The sequence below is a fragment of the Chamaea fasciata genome, unplaced genomic scaffold (assembly GCF_029207755.1).
Source record: "Chamaea fasciata isolate MVZ Bird 193981 ecotype frontalis unplaced genomic scaffold, bChaFas1.0.hap1 SCAF_2, whole genome shotgun sequence".
Classification (NCBI taxonomy): Eukaryota; Metazoa; Chordata; class Aves; order Passeriformes; family Sylviidae; genus Chamaea; species Chamaea fasciata.
This window is the reverse complement of record NW_027094087.1, coordinates 106,937,275-106,961,146: the sequence shown is the minus strand read 5'-3', so window position 1 is coordinate 106,961,146 and position 23,872 is coordinate 106,937,275. Positions and strand designations below refer to the sequence as shown.

Sequence of the window (23,872 nt, the reverse complement as noted above, 5' to 3'; positions counted from 1 at the left end):
TAATAACAAGGCATATAAAAATATTTCATCTTTATCTTGTCCTATCATCCACCACAACTAGAACTTCTTTCACACCATTACTAATTTCAAATCTAGTTTACACAAGCATTACTGATCTGTTGCAGAAGAAGTGATTACTTTCCTTCTAGCAGCAAGCATGCTGAGCTGTGTTCTGATGAGCTGTATTTGTAACCTACAGAAAAAGTAAATCCACTAAATCAAAGACAAAGATAAAAACGAAGATAGGTTAAAATAGAGTGTAATTGTGTTAACATGTCAGATAGCTTAGCAGTAGTTTCTTGACTTACTGCTAGAAAAGCACTGAAAAATCTAATTTCTTCTCAAGTGGAAGCTTGCCCCAGGAAGTAATTTTGAGAGAAATTTTGATAATTTTACAGCACCACCTCCACTTCAACTGAGTCACTAATTGGTACTAATTGGATAATTAACACCTATGCCTCCTCAAGCAATAATACAAATAACTCTGTAGCAGCCCAAGTCTGCAAGCACGTCATTATTCTGGGGTCCCTGCTTGCCTGTGTTAACTCATTAGTAAGTAGGCTGCAAGGTCACACAATGGTAACATCATCCGTCTTGTTTGCAAATACTCAAACATCTGCCAGTGCACAACAAACAGCAAATAAATCATAATAACGGCCCATATCAGCCCCAAGAGGTGTATACATAAGAAAATTTCTGAAAGTTTTCTTTTACACATCTTGTATTGTATGAAAACAGAGATTTGTGTGAGAGCAAGAGTGTGTGATTTGGTGAGGATTTCAGAGCACAAAATTTGTTTTTTCTCCACGGTAAATTATTGTAATATTTTCTGGAAAAAAGTCACATCGTTAAGGAAGGCCTGGATCATTTTTTTAATAGGTCCCACATGGCCAAGGCCATTATAAATAACTAGAGGTTTAAATGGCATTACAAATATAGCTCCAGAATAAAACTGATTAGGGAACGAATGCTAGGCCTGTGATGCCCTGGGGGCTTTCTGGGGGAGGTCCCTGTCCCCCTGCCAATGTTCATTTAAGTGTGCCCCAAGCCTCACATAGATTATGAGGTCATGTATGAATGTAGATCCTGGAGTTTAGGATGGGAAGCACGAGTTTAATGGGGGGAAAAATTCCAAATCCCTATACTTTAAAAAACCACAGAATTTGTCTTTTGCTTTTTGCACAGTTTTGATCACACTTTACACAGTGGAATGATCTAAACCAGTATTATTTACCAGATACCTTAAGATAAAGGCTTAAAATCTGGTCCCCTTTTAATCAAGACAGCAAAGGAAAGATGTGGATTTTTTGTATCAACTTATCAGTAGATTCTTTCCTTCCCTTTGGTAAACATGATTCAGCTTTTGATGTGCAGCTGCTGACTCGATATAGATGGGAAAAAAATTATGGATTCATGAATATGGAATCCCAGTTTCCTTAGGCTCCTTGATCAAATAAGGAACCTTCATTTCAGCACTCAGCTCATTTATTACCTAACCCAACTTATGCTAAGTGGCATTGTTTGTTTCTATTTTAAAGCAACTAAACATGATGATCTAGGGAAGAATTTACTGGTGTGTAAAAACAGAGCAATGCACAGCAGTGATACTCTTCCTCAGAATTCTACAGCACAGGGCAAAGTAGAAACTGTCTTGAAATCAGTGTTGTATTAGAACAGTGAAATTTCAGAATTATATATTTAAAAGTCATATTGGGCTTTCTTAGGGTCAATCATGGAAAAGATATGGGTAAACTCTTGGAGTAGGTGATAGGGACTCTAGAAGGTGTTACTTGTAATTTGGTAATGAAATTGATGACAAATCATAGAATCATAATATCATTACCAAAACTGTTAAAATTAATATTTATTTATTTATTTTTAATGTAAAATAATTGTCTTAATTCATAAGGGAAGGACAAAATTCCATCTGTATTTTGGAGGAAGACTGAAAAAAATTCCATTGAAGAAAATGCAGCAAAATTAATTCTGGGCTGAGAAATAGAAATTTGATTACAAGTGGTGCCTCCTCTAGAGCAGGAGTTTGCCAGCAAAATGTGCAGGAGGTTCTTCCTTTCTGCTTGGTTTAAGCTCAGAACCTGCTTCCCTCTCTGAAGAAACAGCAGGGAATGGAATTTAGTCCATGGACATCTCACTGCGCTGATGAGTCCTAAACACAGGCTGTCTCTCTCTGACTGCTTCACCTGGACTTGGTCTCTTTGCAGAGTTTGGTAACCTGTCCCTCCAAATTCACCAATCTGACACCAGAGCCAAGCTGCAGTAGGGAGGAATCAAGAAAGTCTTGCATAAGGTATATAAACTCATATGTATAATCTAGAAATTCAGAGGGTATTTGTTTAATTTATTTTCTTCAACACATTTTTGTTGCTGTACTCTTTTGTTCATAAAGACAAAGAGGGTATTTTGTCCAGATCACGGTTTTACTGTAAAAATATTATATTATTTCTCTTTCAATATTTATTCTCTAGCACTGAACCAGTTACACAGTATATCCTACAGTATTACTGTAGAGAACTTTTTTTGTTTTGTGCGAGTAGAGAGAAAATTACCGTATACTAAAATGTAGACCTAATTTTTTCAAATAAAGTGGTTCTGAGATGGGCCCTCATGTTTTTATCTACAGCAGTCTTGCTCCTTCAAATCAAACATCTTTTTTTTAGCAGAAACTACCAATCAGGACCAATTGTCTTAAATTTTAAACCAGTGACAAATGATTTGGGGAAGCTATGACTCATTTTACCCTAACCCAGACAAGATTATTCCAAGCTGTGTAAGTGGTAGGATAAACCCAGCTGTGCCAAATTATACCCAGCTGTTGGAAAATGTGTGACAAAAACTACTCTGGACACAACATATGAGAAGCATGAAGCCAAATAACAAGTTAATAAATAAATAAATTAACCTGAGCTTCCTTGGAGAAAAGTTTTCTCACACTGAAAGAAAAAATGTTGTGGACCACACCCATAACTGACATTACTTCTGTGAAACAGCACAGCAGAGCATTAGAACATATTTACATTCTTTCTTTATATATTGGATACAACTGGCTTGTTTAACCTTTATATTAACATGCTATATAAAACATAAACTATAGTAGAGAATCACCTATGACTTCAAAGAAAAAATGTTAGGTCCATGCTTGAAGCGCAACACAGGAAGGATTTATACACCAGGGTCCATGACAGCAATCTGCAAGAAATGCTTGGGTAGCAGAGGGTCAAGAGCTCTTCAATTTTCAGCTGTAAAATTTATTAAGTGCCTGAAGTTCTGCTCTGAGCACATCTAGAGAGGTTAGCTGTGCAAAATGTCCTAGAAACTCTCCCTTGTCTAAGCCTATAGAGACTAATAACTTGGCATCCCTGAAAATTGCTTGCATCTTGCTGTCCATGCCACAGTCTAACCAGGATGTTCACAGTGGCCCAGACACTGTTCAGAAAGGCACTGTGCAACTATGGTGATTTAGAAACACTCACAGGGACTCCTTTGCTGCTGACAAAAGTACCACAATTCATAATTCTACTTCCCCACTTTTGAAGGAAATAATAATCCTTAATTTCAACTCCTGGATCATCATCTTGCATTCATGTAACTTCTTCAGGTGCTCATATGAAGCCTTAGTTAAATGATAGTAGAACTAAAATGTTTATTTCTTTCCTGTAAACACTTAATAATAAATCTCTCTTTCATATTTACATCTTTTCATTTAATTTTGTTAATAATACTATGCACTTGTTGACCTTCCAAATGAATGAGAACTTGATATAATGAGAATGGTATGAAGATGATCCAGTGCTGTAGGTTGTAAATATTCAATTCCAAATTAATAGGACTATTATCAATTAGATTAGTTGGCCTGCTGATGTGAGTGGTATTTACCTGGGTCCTCCCCTTGAGCATTAGTTTTCTGAATGGTGGTGGAAAACCTCATACCTTTCCTCTTAAAAATCTGATTAATATGAGAACCCATTATAACAAACTTTAAGATAATGAATAGACTTTTCTAGCTCCCAGCCCTGTTCTTATGTGATCAATCAGATGTGAATGGTAAAAAAAGTTACTTGGAAATGAAAAAAAATGAACATATTGTAGCAGGTAATTAAAGAGGATGGTTTGATATTCTGCTAATCCTGTTTAGCCTCTCCTCTTTTCCTTGCTTGCCAGCTACAGAATTGCTGCAGCCTGTTTATACCAGACAAGGGTGCATTAAATTAAATGAGGGGTGTGTTCATTAGTTAGCATGCAAATATGAACAGGCACAAGGCACAGTATGCAAATATGAACAGGCACAAGGCACAGACACCAGGAATTTATAAAAAAAGATTGTCTGAAACTGCCTTCATCTCTGTGTTCATTTACAATGTGAGTTTAGAAGTCTGCAGGCTTACTTGCAGTGCTGTGTGCAGTTTTGGGTGCCACAATACAAAAAAGACATTTAGCACCATGACAGTGTCCAAAGGAGGGAATCAGGAATGGTGAAGGGTCTGGGAGGGGAAGCCGTGTGAGGAGGGGCTGAGGTGCCTTGGTCTGCTCAGCCTCGAGGGGACTGAGGGCAGACCTCACTGCGGTTACAACTTCCCTGTGAGGGAAGAGCAGGGGCAGGCACTGATCTCTGCTCTGTGATGACAGTGACAGGACCCAAGGGGATGGCCTGAAGTTGTGTTAGGGGAGGTTTAGGTTGGATATCAGGAAAAGATTCTTCTCCCAGAGGGTGTTTAGGCCTGGAACAGGCTCCCCAGGGCAGTGGTCAAAGCACCAGCTTGACAGAGCTCAAGGAACACTTGAACAATGCTCTATGGTACATGATGTGATTCTTGGGCTGTGCAGTGCAGGGTCAGGAGCTGGACTTGGGTGACCATTGTGCGTCCCTTCCGAGTCAGGATATTCTGTGAAACTGTGCTTTAAAGCTCATTTATGCATAGACTGATTTTGGATTGTAACTATTTCTGAAAAAATAGGATTGTTCTTATCTTGTACTTTTTAATATATTCCTTTTAATCTGGGGCAACCTCAAGTAAATCCTGATTTTGTTTTTTAATTACTGTGAAAAGACCCTTGAAAGACAGCTCAGATATCAGGCAGTACATGCTAATGATCAAGACATCAAAACAGAGTCAGAAAACAGTTTCCATCTCCATTGAGGGGGTTTGCATCAATCCAGACTCAAGATATGCTGAACTGTTATGGGACATTCATATCAAATTTGCTAGTGCTAAATCACTGAAGGAGTGACAAGATATTTATGCACATGGTCCTGATATCAGTCCTTTAATAAAGCCAGACCTCCACCTCTCAGTTTTGTTCTCCTTTGCTATAATAGGGATTGTACTTATTTCTTGAGGAGTATCTTGGTGACAGAACTTGTGTGAAGTAAGATCAGTTCTTTGCACATTTGATGTCTGAAGAGAACATGATAGAATCTTTATGGGAAACCATTTGGAGGATCCATCTCATAGGATAAAAGCAGGAAAAGCTAACATCATAGTAATGAGTTGTCAGAGTTCTAAAGGGTCTTGAACATTTTAAAAATAGGATTCAACTAAAAGCAGCTTCTCACCTTCATCTTTAAATGGCCTGAGTAGCAATGGAAAAATCAAAACTCCACTACATTAAAATTTGGAAAAGGTTCCCATGGAGATTTGGAGACTAGTGATCAGGCAAATTAGTAGAGTATATAATGTAGAAGACTGTCAGAAAGTACATAGATAAATGTGGTATCCCTGAGAAAAATCAATGTGAATTTTATAGAAAGACATCTGGTCTTGCTCATCCTTTAAAGAATCAATAATCATTTGCTATTGTATACTTGTGCTTCAAAAACCTTTCAACAGCCCATCAGAGATACCAAATTATTGCCTCTTTCCAAGATTCTCTCATGAGCAACTGAATACTCAAAAATTGGAAAGAAAGGCTAGGAATAAATAGTCAGTTTAGACAATACAGGAAAACCACTCTAGGAGTCTCCTGGTTTCACATTGGGCCCAGTATTGCTACATGCACACAAAAATTATCTGGAGAAAGACTGAAAAGTGAAACAGCAAAGTTTGTTGATGGTACAGCTTTTCCAAGCTGAAAAAGTTGTTAATACAACTTCCAATAAACTCTCAATACTGAACTACCAGGATTGTAAAAACTTAGTAGGATAAGTGACTAAAAGTGGAAAAGGGAATAAAGCATGAGAGCCATGTAAAATGTAATTTTACCTTCAGAGTGAGGTGTTCTAAACTGTCAGTTGTATCTTAGGAAAGAGATTTCAGAGGTCTGGTAACAGGGCTTGTGAAAATGTTAGTTCAGGAGTCAACAACAGTCAACAGGAAAAAAAATGGGATGTTTATGAGTTATTGCAACAAACGATAGAACAAAACTGAAAAATGCAATGGCACTTCACGCACATGAATCCTGGGTATTTCTGGGAAATTCGTCTCCCTGCCACTGCAAGGACATAACAGAAGAAGTACGGGGAAGAGCAATAATGATAAAAAAATTTACAGAGCAACTCCCAGAGGAAGGATTAGACAGACAAGAACTCCTCATCTCAGAGAAGAGACACTGTGGGGAGCTTTTGACAGAACTATAAAATCATGAGTGAAACTGAGAAGGTAGAGAGGGAACTAATGGTTGTTCCTCATAATTCAAGAACCATGGGAACTCTGCTGTGAAGTTGCAAAGCAAACAAACTAAAGAGGATATACAGAGGAGTTCATTGTCACAGGAAGCTGTGAAGACCCCTGCTGACAGCTTCCAAGTGAGACTAGCCTGCTGGAAGATAAAGACTTCTTAAAAATATTAAAACCAGTACATAAACTCTACCTTTGCATATTCACAAGGCAGGCATTTTTGGACTGGTGTAAGGACTAAGATTGCTGTGTTTACTCTGTTTCTTAAGACTCCCATCCAGAAATTGATTATTGGTGATTGCTGGAGACATGCTGCTGGAAGATACTGCAAAGTTGTATCAAGTTCTGAGCCACTAAGACCATTCCTACGTTCTTAGCATTACTATTAATTTTTCACTTGTGAGATGCTGAAGTCAAGCTCTCTGTCCTTTTCTTCTTCAGGTTAGCAATACCACAGTGTAGCTGTCCAACGTGGATGAGTTCTGAGCCTTAAAGGAAGTGCAAAAATGCACCTGTTTGTCCCCAGTAATTATGCTCTTCATTACTTCTACAGAATAAATCTCACCAGAAAAGACCTTAATTTCTTCCTCCTAAGTTTTTTTCTAAAATCCACTACAGTACTAAACATGCCATAGTTTATTCCAGTGCAAATGCTATTCTTCTAAACTAGAAATTAAGTCTTTCAAGTTGTATTTGAACTAAGTACCAAAAATGTCTACCCACCCCCTTCCCTTTCCTCCTTTCTGTTTCTAATGGTAATTCTAAATCAGCTAAACTTTAAATTCCTTACATGAATAGGCACAATGGATAAAGAATTACATGAATTTAAAGTAAGTGATGTAAAATGAATGTTTATTCATTAGTAATGAGCTTTATGCATCTGTAATAAGCATTACCCTCAAATTTTAAGGTGTGTTGACTAGATGACTAAGACCTTCTCCAAGTTATTTAGCATACTAGATAAGATTAAGTTTTTTGTTTGAGCTGTGCAAAATAATGGGGTATTACATAACTGTGTTTTCCTTGGTGACATTTTTTCTTTTAATTAGAAAAATAAAGTGCTAAAACACCCATTCAGGAAAATAGTAAAGCATGTATTTAACTATAATATAATTTATTCATTCAGACGGGTGTTTCTTGTAACTATGGCCTTACATGCTTCATTGAAGCAGAGCCTTAATGACTAAGGCAGAAATTCTAATGAGGTCAACCAGAAATAGCAAAAGACCTAAAAAGCTTCATTTTGGTGCAGTTCTGTCTTCCTTTCCATCCCTATTGATTACAACTGGCCAGCTGATTCCACCTACTCAATATTCACCACAGGACTGGAGAAAAAATCAGACTGTAAGAATTAAGAGTTGTATTATAAAAATAATGGGCCTGCATTTTATGTAGGTATTCCGATAACCCTGTTACAGCTGTTGATGTTACATGGCTGTGACAGGTACAAAATTAGTCAGAGAAGAACCTGAACTTTTCTGCCTGGTGAGTTTTCCAGTCAATTCACTAAAAGTTGGAAAGCGGCAATGTGCTATGGGGCTGCACCAGCTCTAAAGGATCTGATTACAAAATGCAGGCACTGTTCCAGGCCTGTGAAAAGTATGGATAGTTTTAAGGCAGATCTACATATGGAGAAATATTGACTTCCTTCTTATAGAATTTCTGCCTTCTGGATGAATTTATGTTTAAAATGGTAAACCTATTATTGAAGTATTGTCATTTTATACAAATGTTGTTTGCATTGCTCTTATTTTGATAATGAAAAAAAGATACCTTGCAACAAAAATTCTCATTCTGCCATGGAGGACAGGAAACAGTAAGTCTTTTCTTAATTATTTCAACCATTGAGCAAAATGTTTTAGAATCAAGAAAAATGTAAGCTGATATGTTAAAAACATTGCCGATGCACTGCATTTCTCAAAAATTTATATTATCGTCTTTTTGCTCTATCATCATAATTCAGTTACAATTATTTTGTTAAAGCTGAAATAAAACTGCTTATTTATGCATGTTAGGACAGTTTTCCTAGACTTCGGTGGCAAAGCATGGACATCAGTCAGACACAAACTGTGCAAAGCACTTCACACCAGATCAGCCTCTCCCTTGTGCCCAGGCCAAAGTGACTCGAGAGCTGAGGCTTCCATCCTGCCCCAGCTTTGCGTTGAACCTGTGCAAAGCCATCAACACAAATCATCCCCATCCTAGCAGGAGCTGCATTCCACTCAGTGCTGCAACTCTTATGAACAAAGACTGTCCAGAGGAACAGCAGAATGTAACACAGTTCTGATTAAAATATCACATCTGTTACGGCAGTTTTTGTTTCCAGTATCTAGATAGCTTTCGTCCTTCCTTTGATGGGGGAAAAGGGAAGGGCATAACAACAGCAGAAAGATTTTAGAACCTGTTTAGTTTCCTCCTGTTTGGGGAGATCCACTATTTGCGACAAATTTGCACGACTACACTGAACTAATTTGACCTATGAAATATCTGCTTTTCATTATAATTCTTTTCATTTCATGGACCTGGACACACATTTAACAACTTGAGAGAGCCACAGAGGGGAAGGTGCCTGGTGCCCATCCTAACATGGTAAGTCAAGTGATCTGTGGGATGACATCTGTCACTGCCATTTGTTTGGTTATGAATAAACTTGGGATAGAGGAAATATGGGCCAGAAAATGAGCAAAGGGTGAACCTGTGAAAGCATGGAGCACAAAGAGACAGAGAGAGATTTGTATGCTTTTATTTATATATTCCTTGGAAAGACACATTAACTACAAAGCTGTATTACTTTTGGGCCCACATGTAGGACTTCCTTTACATTTTTTTAAAAATGCAAGTAATCCCCAGGGCTGGTTAAAAAAACAAAACATGAAGAAGCAAGGAAAAAAAAAGGCAAAAGAACAATTTTATGACCAAAAATATTGGTTTTTGTGAATGAAAATGCTTTGATGGAGGAGATTTTAGTATCTTATGAGTTTCAGAGCAATTTCTTTTTACTTTTGTATTTGAAAGTTTCGCTTTTCATCCCAATATTTCATATGGTATGGTATTGCTAAAGGCTTTATTTGGTATATTTTATTACAGTGTTTTGTCACTTTGAAATATATCTGAATGGTACTTAAGAAAAACACTTTGGTAATGCCACTACAGTACTTTCATACCAACACATCTAAAATCTTCCATTCCATGAAATAAGAGAATTGCACTTTTTAGCAAAAAGGGCTCAGGGTAAAATTTTAGGATCTAACGGATCTAATGAAATCTAATAAGTATTTTAAACTGTACCATCAATAAATCAATAAAGTACTGTATGAGCAGATTCATGGTAGGGTTTTTTTATTATTATTTCTATGTTTCTTTGTCTCTTTTTCTTTTTTGTTTTGTCATTGCACTGGGATGTATCCTACAAAGATTTGTTTTTTTCAGATACTTGTTTTAGGCACTTCCCTTAATTTAAAGCAACTAATAAACATGGACTGAGTGAATGCGTAGGATGGGTATTAGTAGTAAGTATGAACTGTAGGTTTTTCTGCATGAAACTATTTGAGAACACTGTTCTCAAAAAAGCTAGAGCAAATCAAATCACACAATTAACCGATATCAGAGCTGATTTCAGGGACAATCAGAGCCAGGGTGGCAGTGAGCAGAGATGTAGTAGAGAGATAGTGTCCTCATAAATATGGAGTTACTCTGAGCCCTGCTCAGTATGGCTTACACTCTTTCCCAGCCAATCTTCCCATTAGCACTCTACTCTTTTAAATAGTCCAGGAAATACAGTTGGATTCTGTAATGCTGACTCCATCCATAAAAACGTTTGTAAAGTGAGAAGCTAGCTGCTGTTTCCCTCATCAGAAATACATAAAATTGTTGCATTATAACAGGTGAAAGCACAAGGGGCATCAGATGAAGAACTGAATGAATGGTACTTTCAAGTGGATATGAGAACTCTTGCAGTTGTTGTAAAGGTTGCATTGACTGCTGGATTTTTTGTTCTCCTTGGCCCGGCCATACTTAATGGTGTAATTAACACTGGAAAGAGTGATGTCTTTGTATTAATACCTTTATTTTCACCAACCATTCCTACGGTGAGTATTGTTTTTGCAGCCATAATGATGAAAAACATGAGTTGTAGCTGACAGGCTGAACTACAGAACACATAAAAGATAAATATGTCCAACATACCCGCATTACCATCCTGGGAGGGAAGTAAAACTCCTGAATGCTGCCCAAGTGATATTTGTCTGCCACTACTTCCTGGTTATACACACAGCATCCATGTTCTTACTCATTTTATTAATGAGTAAACAGAAAACATCTGCATATTAAGGAACAATTCTTCATTACAAAATACCTGCCTGTGACTGTTGTTTGGGCTGTTGGTCCCTAGCTCTTCAGCAGACCCTGCAAAGAACTAACTTGGCACAATGGTGTTTTTGTATCAGTCTTTTCTATAGAGAACAACAAGACATTCAGAGTAATTTTAACTTCCATCTCCATAAACACTTTCTAATTTCTAACAAGAATAAATAGCAAGAATGAAGAATATGCGGATATATATGTATTGTGAGATCTTCTTATCCCTCCTGAACACACACATGTTCTGTGTTTACCTTGTTGTAGAGGGACAATTAATGGATGGAAATAAGCTATTTTGTTTTATTTTACTTTCTGTTTGAAAGGCAAACTGATGTATGTTTGATGGAAGATTGGTTATACATTCCCCAAGTTGCTCATCGCACTTTGTTTGAATATCTGCTTGCATTGGCATGTGCATTATGCATCTGGCAGCAGCTCAGCCTTACATGACTTTAGCTTGAATCTTTCTGGTGGAACAGGGATCCTTGTTTGTGGTGCTAGCTCCAAGATCATGTTGGACAAGCTGCTCCCTGGACAGGCCACAGCCACACTGCAACTGCAGCAGCTGGGAGAGGGCAGAGAAAGGCTGGGTACAGGCCAATCCTGGTGGTGTCTTGCTGATTCCTGTCCTTTGGTCTCTCCTGGGAGATGACCACGTTAGACTTTCTCTGCAACTTCGTCTGTAACTGTACAATACCACAGGTGTCATCTTAATACAAACCCCCTTTGACAGGGTCTGCCACTCAGGTGCTGTCACCCAGCCTGGTTGTGTGACACCCCCAGCCCTGTCTGCCCCTGCCCAGCCTCCCTCCAGGGCCCCTCCACCTGCTGACAAGTGGGGACCTGTGGGAAATAAAAAAAAGCAGAAAACTCTCATAGCAGTGTGGATGTAAGGCCTAGAGTCCAAAAGATACAAGAATGAGGACATGGAACAATAAGACTGTGTTTTTGTGCTGTGTAGAGTTAGGCTTAAACAAGTTGAAAAATACGTTGAGCAAGATAATAGAAAAGTTTAATAATGAGGCTCTGTGCTTTGTTTATAGAAGAGTATAAAAAGTTCCTGAGTAATAAGAAATATGAAACACGCACCTATTGTTAGATATAAGGCATAAGTGTAGTTTTAATGATTGGTTTATGCAGATGCCTGTAACCTCTTAATAATTTGCTATAGGTCAGAAAACTTTTAAAAGGCCTTGTAACACAGAGAATTTTGTCTGCTGTTGGCAGGACATGAGCAGTTGCCATCTTTCGTTTCTCACCCTGTACTGAGACTGATGTTGCAATAAAGCTTGAGGAATGTCTCCCGGGAGTCCTGTCCCGGTATTTGGGAATAAAGATCCAACAGGACCCCACGCCACCCCACCGGGGCCACCAGCCCCAGCTCCAGCACCCAAGCAGAAGGACCAACCTCCAACTCCCCACAGCCCTGCCCTTTCCAGCCAGGGGTGCCACAGAGCTGTGCCCACCCAGTGGCTTACATCCCAGTCCCAGACATCCACAAAACCAGGCAGGTTCCCAGTGCGCAGGACTGGGTCCCCCTGGAATTCCCAGCTGCTTTGAGCTGGGACAGTGAGTGTGACCTGGGTTGCCCAGCCTTGCCCTGCCACTCCCATGGGGAGACCCCACTGTCCTGGCCCCAGGGGAGCTGCCCTGCTCTTGCTGCACCCTGATACGTGTAAGAATACTCAACCAATTAATACTGAAATGTTTGTTAAAGGGCCATGGCCATGCTGGGTGATTCATCCATAAAGTGTTTTCTGACTGTGCATATTAGGTTTGCTGGCAGACACCTCTGCGCTCTGCAGAGATACATCTCTAACTGGACTTCCTCCAATATTTCAACTATTAGAATTTGGATTCAATGTGCTAGGCACACATCTTCTTCACAAATATTTGAAAGAGTAAAACACTGTCTACACCTTTTAGAGCAGAAAAAAACATTGTTGAACTCATATATAAGTTGTGCAGACTTGCTAATATATTTTAATCATGAACAGATCTGACTAAAAGCTTCCTTTTAACTCTGCAGGTAATTGAAGAATTTCACAAGAGAAGAATGACCTCTTACTGTGTTTTTCCTTTGTTTCTGTTGAGAGAAAAGATTCAAATTGTTCTTTCTAACTTCTCCAATCCTTTTTAGTTATTAACCCTTCAATCTAAGTGCAATTACTTGAAACATTTTTGTGGAAATTCCCCTACAATCACAATGATTCATCAGAGCAGTTGCCTCACAGCTGACAGGTCAATCTGTAGATACACTTGAGCATGACAGTAATTAAAAAGCCCTTGACAAAATGTCATTCAAAAATAGGAGTTTTTTGCAAATATTTTGAACGTGAATTTAACACCTGCGGATAATCCCTGGCATTCGGTCCAGGAAGATGAAATCTGACTTTCTCCACAGAAAAGAACTTGATGGCAAAAAACTCCAGTGGAGCCTTGCTCCAAGTCTAGTCTTAAAAGAGACAGATATTTAGCCTCCAGAGGTGCATGGTGGTCCTTGGATTTGTTAGGAGAGTGTCTGGTTTAGGGTAAACTTGGGAGGAAACCTCCAAATGGGGTTCCTCTGGAGAGCAAACCCAAACAGCCTCTCCCCCAGCTGGTCCAGGAAAGAATTCCGTTGGAAAAAAGTGGAAAAAAACTATTTATTTAACAAAAAAAAAAAAAAGCCCACAAGCATACAGAATGAACAATATGAAACAATAAAACCTCTCATTGTTCTGCAGTGAGATGGCAAATTGACAAAAGTCCTTCCTGTGGGTAAGCTCAGCCTGCTCAGTCTCCTATCAGCTCCTCCGGCTAGGAAATGCCGAGGTCCAAGCCCTGGTGGGCCACAGGTGCCAGCTCCCGGTGGTCTTCTGGGTTTTCCAGTCCAGGACAGGTTTAAACAGTCCCAATGAGAAGAAAAAAAAAACAGTCCAGGGAGCATCTCTGCTTCAGCTAGCCAAGGCTAATTAAAATAAAGGAAATCTCTGTCCCACAGTCAGTCTGTGCCTCAGCCGACACAGTCCAGGAGCAGAATGTGTAGGAGTCAGGTCGTTTTCTCAAAACAAACTCGACACTTCTCCCTGCTTTGCTCTCAGAACCAGTCATAAAGGCACAGAACTCAATATACAGCACAAACAGAACAGATGACTGGGGATGCAAGCATAAAGTCACCCTAGGACAGAGAGGCAACGTGAGAGTCCATTAGTTCCAAACACAGCGTGACTTGGGAACGTGCAGACTGGAACTGAACTGTGACAGCACACTGATGCCACACAGACAGGTGAACAACAGTGTACTGATAAAAAATATCTGCTGCTCCTGGGCTCTGCTAGACTCGTACAGGGATGTGAAAAGACTTTGAAAAGCCTTGCTAATTAACCTCACATTAAAAAGACCTCTGTAAATTCATGCAAACTGGAGTTGGTAATTATAGTTTTAACAATTAGAATAGTAGAGCTTCTCTACTCTGCTTTTCAAGGGTTTAACCATTTCAGAAAATACCATACTTGTGTTTTGTCCCATTCTCAAGCTGCAGCACATCCAAGTTACACAAAAATATTAACACAGCTCCAAGCTTTTTGCTTCTTTAACAACAGTTTCCTAACTCCCAAAGCCTCCAGTTCCTTAACATTTCCTCTTTAGAATGACATTTTCTTTCTTAGACAGTAGTGCTTACAAAATTAAACTAAGTGATATTTTACCAGCAAGGTGAAGCAGAAGTACTTGATCACAGGCTTGGTTTTTTGCACCCTTTTACCAATTTATTTAGTCACTGGTTCTCTACTTAACACAATGCTGGGTCATTCTGATAAATACCTCTGAATTTCTGCTTCAGGTGCATGATACTCAGAGCAAGACTTCGTAATTTTATTTGTGTTCAAATATTTGTTGCCTAACTTTATTATCAAGTCAATTACAGGACAATTGTCTGCATATTTTTTCTACCTCTACTCACATTCCTAAAATTAAACAAGTGAACTTACACCTATGCAAAACTAGGAAAATGGAGAGTGAAACTGCTATTTTTTTTTTGACTGAAGAAAAAGCATTCTTCTAGGCATAAAGAACAAACTATAACTTATGCATAAAACCATGCACACGCCACACACATAGTGATCTATTCTTTAACTCTACCTCTATAAACAGTAGCCCCAGCAGACATGCCCAAACAACCATGAAGGGCATGTTTAAAGTCAGATCAAACATATAAGACTTTTTCCAGAAACTTTTAGGGGAATCAGGAATATTTATTACCGGAAGTGCAAATCTTCTATACAACACACACACGAAAGGAGAAAATAAAATTAAAAAGTAATAAAAGCACAGTTTGCTGTTTTAAATAACTACTACAATGATGTTGAGAAGAATACAATATGGGAGAGGAAAACTTTCATTGAGTTTGGAGACATTTTATTTTGGGTAATGATGAGGTCTCTCTGGAACTAAACCACTTAATTCATGGACTGGATATTCCTTGGATGTGATGGGCAGATTTGTCCAAGTGGAGATATATTTACACTAGATTATTTGTAATGGGCTATGAAACTAATAGAAATAGCATAAAGATTTGGTGAAGAATACTTAAAAAAAAATAAATAGACTGTTTTATTGAAGCTGTAGGCACAGAAGTGTTGGATCCAGATTACTGTGACAATCTAGTTTTGTTCACAAGTTTCCAACACAGACAAAATTTCAAATACTCTTCCAAGAGACAAAATTTTTAATACTTTGGCTTTGGGAAAAAGTCCCTAATGGTCCCTCATTTTTATAAATTAGAAATGAGAACTAGATGTTGAAATATCTTTGAGGATAGAGACCAAATCATTTAAGCATTTACTGCACATGACAGTATAAGCCAAAAGATGCCTAATGATAGCTATGAAAATGTAATTAGGCATTACTTCACAGAGTGCTTAAGTCTATGCATGAGGCACTGCTGATTGCCTTTGTAAATACGGTTATGAGTGCTGTAACTGAGAGGTTATTTTGTAACTTTTTAATAGAAGGGCTTTAATACAGGATACATCATCCTGCAATAAATAATTCCTTTTGGCATTTATTTTTATTTAGTTTCAGTTACTTAAAGGCCTTTTTATTAAAGATTCAACATACATTTTTCTCCAGCATTAAGTACGCCAAAAATCAAATCTAAAGTAAACATTTCACAGCACTGCTTTATATGTAAAGCTTTCTAATAAATCTTCAATTTTACAAAGATCGTAGCAGAAAAAAAAAAAAGGCATAAAAAAGGCATAACATGATCCATCACAAACACGGGAGGAAGCTCATGACAAGATTTTGTGCCGTTCACCAGTATCTGTGTTCCCAGGAGGTAAGCAGGTCACCAATTTAGCAAGTACTTATCAGCAAATAAGCTTTCAGGTTTTTCAGTGTATTTAGAATGCTGACTTTCAGTTTTGCTTGAATAGATTATAAAACTAATTCTAAGATGAAACCCAAGCTTTTTAATCAGCTGTGACAAAGGCCTATATGCAGTTTTGAATAGCACTACTGAAAGATGGAAATAAATTACCTCTTTATTTTCAATACCAGTAGAGGCTCGTTTTCCATTTACACCATGTGATTCTTGTTAGCCGAGGGAGTTGCCATAAATTAGTTAGGGCAGATGAAGTCTGTAGCACAGTCATACTTGCTTTTTGCTTCAAAGCCATAATTTTAAAGCATAAATTATCACAAGGAAAGCTTTTATGTACTTTTCTGACTGTTTACTCATTTTGATTTATAGAATAATTAAAAGATAATATGAGAATCAAAATCCTACATAGCTAAGAAAACTGGTTTTTATATAGGATAGGTCATTCATTGTCTTTCGGGTAAATCCCTTCTTTTTTCAGGAAGGAAGGTGTTTCGGTAGACTTTTACAAACAGCTGCCTTACCTAGATCAATGAAGCTGTAGAAATATTTCTGATGCATCACAAATGGCCTGGCAAGGCCAAAATGTAACATGACCTCCTGGAAAAGGTATGTATGGTTTTGTATGATTTAAAAAAAGATTTTGATCCAGAATGTTAAATTTGCTCCTAAAGTTTTAGACCTTTATTGCCAAGGAATAGGATTACCAACCTGAAAGTTGAGAAAACTTCCCATGTAATCTTTTGGTCTATTTTAATATTTATTAGATTGTTTATAATAATGAAATTTGTGGATTAGGTCTAATTTTGAACAAGCAAATGCTTGTTTCAGCTTGTAGTTGACAACAAGCAGCTGCCTCAACATGACTAGCAACAAGTCTGCCTTTAAACATGCATCTAAAAAAAGATCAGTATATGAAAATGGAATCAAAGCATACAGATGCCTTTAAGGATAGATAATCTATCACTCAGAACATCCAACCTCAGACTGCTTGAGAGTCATGTTTGAGGGTCTATTATTAAGTCAATAATTTGCTGAAATGGTCTTTTAATAATTGTCACTTACCCTTTAAAATATATTGTTCATCCTAAAATGTAATTTCTAACTGAAGGCCTCTCTAGTATTTTAATTAACCAGCCTCAGCTTTATAAATCTAATCAAATAATTTCAGATTTTCCATGGTGACTATAAACTGAGTGGAACTTGTTTTCTAGGACAAGAATTAACTAGCAAGAGTTGCCAGTTCTTGTTTAGCATCATTCATTCTGACCATATTCTCTTCATCCTTAAGCAACAAACAATGTACATTTTACATGACCATACATATACACATGTAAGTACATGCACACACCTATATGCATCCCGGAGAATGACTTTAAAAGTTACATGTCAAATATTCACTATCAAAACTAGCCAATTACTCTTCTTGCTTGTTCTGTGGGGGTTTTTTTTCTTCTTTGAAGCATACAATATGCTACTAAGTTTTGGGAATTGTGGTTTCCACTGAGGTTTAAAGTGACACATTTCAAAATTCACAGACCATGCTGACTGCAGGTTTTACATTGCTACAGGTACCAGTGTGATCTAAGAGTTCTCCTCCGCATCTGAGCTTAAAACACACACATACTGTTGCTGAAATCAGGGAGAACTTTTGACGCAGGGATTCTACATGATTAGTGTCACAAACCAATCTCATCACCATTTGGCTGTTGCAGGATGAAGATATTTACTGTGATGCTTAGGGGCCTCGATAGAAAACCCTCTTCATGAATAGAAGAATTGTTCTGGGAAAGAGGTATATAAACCCTTTCTTTTTCCCCCCCGGATTAACATGATGGAATAACTTTATCAAAAGAATGTAATATATGTTGCTCTAGTATCTTACCTTGATTTGGACTTCAGGAGTTTAAATACTTCAGAAAGTTTTGTGATTAGATTAGCTTCCAGGAGACTAGATCTGTCTCAAACAGGATTCCTGTTTGTGGGGAAGCAAGACCCTTAAGCAGAATGATAATAATTGTAATGCAGGAAAAGCAGGGAATTCTTGCTGGAGACTCTCTGAACTCAACCAACAGTGGCACTGCAAACATATATGTGTGTGTGTAGATGTACATGTAGGTAGTGTTTGCAGAACTGGGAAGCAGAATTTTTACCTAACCCCAAAACGTGAGGTACTGAACACTAAGGGACCATGCCTGCTCATGAAGTCAATCAAATCTGTTGAGACTTCTAGCATTGAAGATCTGCATACAGACTTGCTGGGTCTCTATAACAAGGTAGAACAGAGTCAGCATTTAAGAATGTGTTCTTAAATGCTGAATATAAGCAAATATGCTTATAAAACAGTGTTCCTCCTGTTGTCAAATCACAGTAATGAGATTTTTGGCTACTGATACAGGCAGTCTGGAGTCACAAGTGTCAGCCATGAAGTTTTTGTCTCTATTCTGATTACCTCCCTTCTACATTGCTGTTATGGAAGAACAGTGATCACAACTTGGCCAAAATGAGGTTAAACTATCTTCCCTACATTTTGGCCCCAGGAACAGGCAGAAGAAGAGCTGGAATAAGAAGAGGGAAGCAGCTATACCCTTTCCCCACATGGGAGACAGAACAGAATGTATAGGAGGCTCTGGATCAGCTGTTGAGAAGTGCATGAATCCCATTTTAAATTCTGTAATGCCATGCATGTTAGGGGGGAGGGGAAGGCGTGAGGGAACTGCCACCTTCCCCAAAGCACCAGAATGCAAAAATCAAGTCAGTTTAAAAAGGAGAGGCAGAGGCTGAGAAACCAAGACATCAGGAGACAGACACGAATTACCGAATGTTTGGATTGCCGTGGGACTGGGAGAATCTAGCTGATAGCTTGGGAAAAATTTGGCAGTGGGCGATAACCGGGTACTAAACAGAGCTGTAACACTGGAGGAGAAACTACAGGCTCTCCTCGCTAGCTGGTATAACCCAGCTCGCAATTTGATCTCAGACAGGTTTTCTAGCAAGAGCCCCCGTGGTGGGAGCCAAAATTGCATCACTGGAAGTTTGAGAGACTTGGCACACACCAGGGGCAACCAGAGGGAACTGAAAATGGGAATACGGACAAAGAAATATGATATCTCTCCCCTGACTAATCTAAGGGCAATTTCATGCGTTTTCTGAGTACTGCTTTTTTAGTATTTAAGGCTGGCAATACTTCATTCTTTTTCCACTCACTTTATTGAAGTAATAAACACTGCTCATCACAAACAAACCTTAAAAATACTTTTGGAATTATCAGATTATGAAAAAACTCCTCATCTACTTAATCTCTTAAGGCTCTTTATGAACAACAGGAGGGCAGAACCCAGCCACGAGACACCCCCTGTGTGGAGGGTGTGTCCCACTGCGTCAGATGGGAACAAGCCACTTTCCTCAGAATCTACCACCACGTGCTTTGCTGCCTGTAAAAAGTTTTCCTCTAATTGTTCCTTGTGTCTGACCTGATTTTCTTACCTAGTTCTATTCTGTTTAGCTCTGTTATCTTCAAAGGAGTACATTTCTTCTGGTATACTCTGGAATACAAGAAGAGATCCAAGTCCTTTATCTACACAAATACAAGTGAAGGCATACATCCTTTCTGCAGCTGATCCTTAATTTCCTGTCCCTCTATATAGTTTATGAATTATCTATGAATTGGTGTTAAAGCTGAGAAGCAGCTAGGCTACATTTGTATTAAATACACTACACTGTTGTCCTACAAACTAGCAAAAAAAAGGTGATTCTCTGCTTGTCTGTATTTTAAGGTGCAGTTTTTAAAAACTTGGACTTCTCTTGTAAGGAGAGCTGGTGTTTAAATACATCCAAGAACATTTATTTCCTGTGCCTGGTTACTTTCCCCATGAGGTGATGCAATCTGCTTGGGGGCCTGGAGAGATGAGGGAAGCAGCATAAAAGGCAAGTCCTGAAAGTTGGTATGGAGAGAAAATTGAGGGGAAAGGAATAATGGTGGGCTGGAGGCAGCCATCCAAATTGACACTTAATGGAAGGTTGCGAGGAAGCAGTGCCAGCGAGAAGCGTTCTGTCCCTCGACTGCAGTGAGAGGGGACAAAGATGCGCCTTTCCTGCATTAAACACAAGAGGAAATGTTTTCCTCTGTCCCGCTTTCCTGAAAACGGATGAGCGATTTGACCAGCCTGCAGGTGCCAACAAGCTGCCACTCGGGTGGCTTTGGAGCAGTGCCACTGGACGAGGCATTCAGGACCTTCGCCCCTCGGAGGATGAACTACACAGGAGGGGAGCAGAAGACAAACCCAAGCGCGTTTGTCGTTTGATCCCTGCGGCAGAGCTCCCACCCCGCGGGGCTGGCTCGGGCTCTGCAGGGCTGCGGGGCACGGCCCGTTCCGGGGCACCCCCGGCTGCCCTGACCCCTCTGCCGGGGCAGCGAGGGCTGCTCGGGGCCGCAGCGACGTGCGCCTCAGTAGATCCTCCCCCAGAAAAGTTGGAAGCCCGCCGCTGCCAGGGACAGGGTGGCTCCTTTACGTCCCGTCCGGCCCCTCTCTGCTGCCCGGGGGGGCACGGCTCGCTCATTGCGCCTCTCCATCGCCGCGGGGGCGGGGGCCGGAGCCGCCCCGGCGCTATTTCAGGGCGGGCGGCGCCGCTCCACACCTGGCCCGGCTCGGTCCCTCCACCCTCGCTCCCCCGCCTTCCTCGGCAGCTCCTCGGGCATGGCTGAGCCGGGACCCCTCTGCCCCGCTGCCGGCGGCGAAGGGGCCGCCGATGAGTTCCGCGATGTCATCCGCAGCCGCTCGGGTAGGCACCGCTCCGCTCCGCGCTCCTCCTCCCGGGGCGGGCGGGGGTCCCTGCGCAGCCCCAGCGCGGGGAGCGCGATGCAGCGCTCGGGAGTTCTCTTTGCCAGCGCTTGGCGAAATTACTTTTTGCATTAGCCGAACTTTTCCTTTGGCTGTGCGGCGTGGAAGGAAGGGGTTCTCCCGCCGGCTCGCTGCGCGAATCGCGCATCGCGGCGCGACGCTCGTGTCCGTGTCCCAAGAGATGAGTGTCGCCGTGCGGCTACCCCCGGTGTCCCCTGCCTTAGGCTTTGCTTGCGCCGCTTGTGTTGTTAAAGCTGTAAATGGAAACAGCTGTAAGGCTCCCCCAGAGGATAAAGTTTCAGGTGCCTGGGCGCTTTTTTTTTTTTTTTTTTTTTTTTTTGTCCTGGAAAGAAACCAAATCCGTGGTAGTAAAGGTATTTATAGACCATTCAGCATTTACTCATTTGCAGCGCAAGTGCATGTGGAGCTACAAGTTAATTTAACTCTTCTCTAGGCTATGTGTACTTGCCCAGTAAATAAACTTTAAAATACTGATGTCATTAGGCAGTTAAATGACTTTTTAAAAATGGTCTCTCTTATACTTGTGAAAAACAGCAGCAAAACACTTGTGATGCATTATGGAGTAATTAGGGCTGGTATGGAGTTTTTACTCTTGAAGTGTTTGGGTGGTAGTAAGTAGAACTTACGACTTCTGTGATATGTTTTGTGAATGTTGCTTTTACTCTGGTACTGTAAAGATACTCTTGCAGCAGAATTTGGTGCTTTTCCACTTTAGTCTCAGGGGTACAGTTCCTGAAGATCTGTTTTTTTTTCTATTGTTATCATCCTACTGTTTCTTCTCATAGTACCTGCTTCTCCTTCAATTTGGCATTTAAAAGGATGGGTATTGCCCGTGGGGTGTAGGAAGTGGTGAAGAGTTAGATGGCAGTTTAATTTTTTTCCCCCTCAAAGACCTTCTTTTGGCTTCTGTGTCATGTCTTTTAACTGGGTTTCTGCACCATGAGAGTGTGAAATAAGTGTCTGGTGAGCTGTCTCCATAGTCATTCCTGGTCAGGCTGGGTGTGTTACCCCTTATAGCAGCATGTGTTCCCTGTTCCATACTTAGCTCACTTACGGTTTAGGGGATATTAGATGCACACTGAGTGCCACAGAGAAAAGCCCCCTTCATTTAAAGGCTTTTCCTGTTAGTGTATATCGAAGTATTTGAGCAGTTGCTGATTGGAGGTGAGAGAACTTGAAGATTGAAAAAAAAAAATATCTTCTGGTCCATGTGCTTTTCAGGAAGTGAAGTTGAAGGCTGTAACTTTACTGCTAGATGCTTACAACTCTGAGCTGAGTGCTTTCTTCCTACTTTGTTTTTTTGTTGTTGTTTTTTTTTTCTTCCCTATAGCTTGTAATTACTTTCAGTGTTCAGTTTGATTTCCCACTTTAAAAATTCATAATTGAGAACAGACGGTCTCTGAGAAGCTAGACAGGAAATGTTACCTATGCATTTCCTAATTACCCCTTATACTCTGGTTCACTTGGAAAGTTTGCTTCCAGATCAAATTCAGCGGCAATATGTTAGTTGCATCATAATAAGTGTAAGATTTCAAATGGCTTTAAAATGTTTTTCAAGTTTCCTGCTATAAAGTAGTATTAGGATTTAGATGTTTAACAGTAGACATGGAACAAACATTTGTGCTTCTTAATTGGGCACAATTCCCTGGTGTATTATCTATGCTGAATAAGAAACAGAATCAGTTTAAGAATCATACAATTGCCCCAGATGTTTATAAGCCTGGAGAGATAAGGAAATTCAATTTCCATGGTAACATTCATCACAGGTATACTTTTTTTTTGTGGTATACCCTACAGTGATCTCTTACTCTGCTTATCTTTTGTTATTATCCAACTTCAAATTGCTTAAAATCTGACTATGGGATTGGAAAACAGTAATGAACAACAAATTAACACAGCTGTTGACAGAAGCAAACTGAGAACTTGGTGAGATGGTGTTTACAAACCTCATGATGGGTTCATTTTAGGTTGGGGTTTTTTTGTAACTTACGACCTAGGTAAGGCATTTCTGGAGTTGGGATTCTCTGTTTGGACATGCATTCTTGAATAAATTTGAGTCAGAAGTTTTAGGAAGGGTTCTCAAAAATGAGATGCTGGCACAGCATAATCATAAACACACCTTAACTCTGTAGTGATGGTGAGGAAACTACATTGTTCTCAGGAGGCACCTTCTAGAAAAGATTTTTGGGACACAGTAGGGAAGATCTTGGTGACTGAACATGAAGATAGTGTAGCAAGCTCGTGGAGATATTTAGGGCAGCAGGTACTGGATGGGCTTTAAAAGAGATTGTATCCCACTTGTTTTCCACTGTGTTTATATTAATTTCGTGCTTCAAGGCTCTGCTGCTTTTTGACAGCTCCTAGATAGGAACTTTGGCCTTTGGCAGTGCAGGTCATGTCTTCCCGTGAAATCAGAGAAAAGATAGGGTAGAATATGTTGCTGTATTTGCCATATCAAAATATTCTATACTTGCAGATTTAAGGTCATATTCAAAAGCTCATAGCACTGGTATTTGATTAAGATGAGTGACTGATGCAGGTAGCATTAATTTGGCATCCTGCTGTCAGTTCAAAGTAAAATAATTGAAAAAAAATAATGAGGATTCACTTTCTGTAAGGACAAAATTTTAAAATTTGTTAGTTCAATTTACAGGAAA

The 23,872-nt window shown here is 39.6% G+C and overlaps 1 long non-coding RNA gene across 1 annotated transcript; it reads left to right on the top strand.

Annotated features, from left to right (window-relative positions):
- Positions 1 to 16,591: 16,591 nt before the first annotated feature.
- LOC136285606 (uncharacterized) lies at positions 16,592 to 18,858 on the top strand. The gene is made up of 3 exons (XR_010719495.1): positions 16,592 to 16,962; positions 18,069 to 18,148; positions 18,752 to 18,858. It is a non-coding gene; the product is annotated as an uncharacterized lncRNA (long non-coding RNA).
- The last annotated feature ends 5,014 nt before the right edge of the window (positions 18,859 to 23,872 follow it).